This window comes from Humulus lupulus, chromosome 9, assembly GCF_963169125.1.
Source record: "Humulus lupulus chromosome 9, drHumLupu1.1, whole genome shotgun sequence".
Lineage (NCBI taxonomy): Eukaryota > Viridiplantae > Streptophyta > Magnoliopsida > Rosales > Cannabaceae > Humulus > Humulus lupulus.
Genome location: NC_084801.1, coordinates 158884787 through 158886615, shown reverse-complemented (window position 1 = coordinate 158886615; position 1829 = coordinate 158884787). Strand labels below are relative to the sequence as shown.

General features: G+C 40.8%; 1 non-coding gene across 1 annotated transcript; it reads left to right on the top strand.

Annotated features, from left to right (window-relative positions):
* The first annotated feature begins 859 nt into the window (after positions 1–859).
* LOC133802802 (small nucleolar RNA R71) lies at positions 860–966 on the top strand. Its single transcript, XR_009877549.1, has one exon. It is a non-coding gene; the product is annotated as a small nucleolar RNA R71 (small nucleolar RNA).
* Positions 967–1829: the final 863 nt, after the last annotated feature.

Sequence of the window (1829 nt, the reverse complement as noted above, 5' to 3'; positions counted from 1 at the left end):
GTCCTCGTGCAAGTTGAATGGCTGCCTCCAAGAATGCAGTGGCGTCCCTTTGTCGGCGGTCCATGTCAACTTACTGCTTAGTTAGTTCTTGGTGCTGCCGATCAATCTCCCTTTGTTGCAATGCCATTGTTTCAGCCACATTTTCTTGATTAGCTCTCAAATTAGCCAATTCTTCTTGCAACACAATCAAAGTCGTGTGCAAAGTTTTAGAATCCATCTCCACCTCTTCCAATTCCACTTGTGGTTCATCCTCTGCTACACCTTGTGGAGGAGGTTGATATGTTGTTGTGCAGGTCTTACTAGTTGCTGCTGATAAAACCCAGGAGGAGATTGTGGATATTGTGGTTGATTCTATTGAAATTATTGTTGACTGCCCTGACCACTTGTCAAAGAAAATTTGGGGTGATTCCGCCACCCAGGATTGTAACTCATGGAATATGGGTTGCTGGAGGGCCTTGGGAAGTTCCCTATTGCTTGCACTTGCTCCATAGGAATGTTATTACAATCCCTCATTGTGCATTTTTCAAATAAATGAGGTCCCCTACATAACTCACACATAACCTACATCTGCATAACTGGAGCTTGAGCTTGAATGTTGTTCTGCTGTAACTGTTTGGTTAATGTTGCCACTTGAGCGAACAACATTGAGATGGCATGCAATTCATGCATCCCAGCCACCTTCTTTGGGGTTTCTCTTTCTGATGGCCATTGATAGTTATTCATAACCATTTCTTCCAACAGATCATAAGCTTCATTAGCGCTCTCACTCATGAACGCTCCTCCAGACGCTGCATCTATGATTGTGCGAGTAGTACCACACAAACCATTGTAAAAAATATGGACTAACATCCATTTTTCAATTCTATGATGGGGACATTTTCTCAGCAACTCCTTAAACCTCTCCCACACATCATACAACGAATCACCATCTTTTTGGTGAAAATTGTTGATTTCACCTCTATATCTTGCAAACAGCGATGGTGGGAAAATTTTTGCCAAGAATTTCTAAGTGAGCTCCTCCCATGTTGTGATAGAATTGGCTTCCAGGGAAATAAGCCAACTCTTTGCTCGGTCCCTCAATGAAAACGGGAATAGTCTCAAACCTTACTACATCATTTGTCATTCCATTCATCTTAAATGTGGCGTAGAGCTCTAGGAAATTAGCAAAATGTAAGTTTGGGTCTTCCGTTGGTGATCCCCCAAACCGAACTGAGGATTGTACCATTTGCAAAATAGCAGGCTTAATTTCAAAATTATTAGCCTCAACTGCTGGAGGTCTAATGCATGACTGTGCCCCCGTGACAATAGGTAGCACATAGTCCCTCAAACTTCTTTGTATTGGTTGCTGAACTGGTGCAACTCGTTTAGCAACTCATACTCCTCTAACATTACCCGCTGCTATCCCAGCATTAATATTCTCAGTGTTTTCATGGGAAATTTTGTCAACCCCTCCGTTACCTCAGTTCTGAGCCATTCTTTCTAAACTTTTCTGTTTTCGATTTCTTCAACAAGTTTTCTCAATTTCAGGATCAACAGGAACCCTTATTTCAGACCCCTGTGGTCGCATAAACTATGTGAATACCTGAAATCGCAAATTGCAAAAGAAAACCAGAATGAGAATGGTATAAAAGAAAAGCAACCAAATTAGAAAAAGAATAAATTTCTTGATATTAGTAAAAACAATCCCCGGCAACAGCGCCAAGAACTTGTTACAGATTTTCTACACGCAAGTATACATGTTCGTTTAACAAGTAATATAATGTAAGAAAGTTCGAACCCACAAGGACTGTTACCAAGTACCAATAATTAATTCGAATATTCTATTTGGT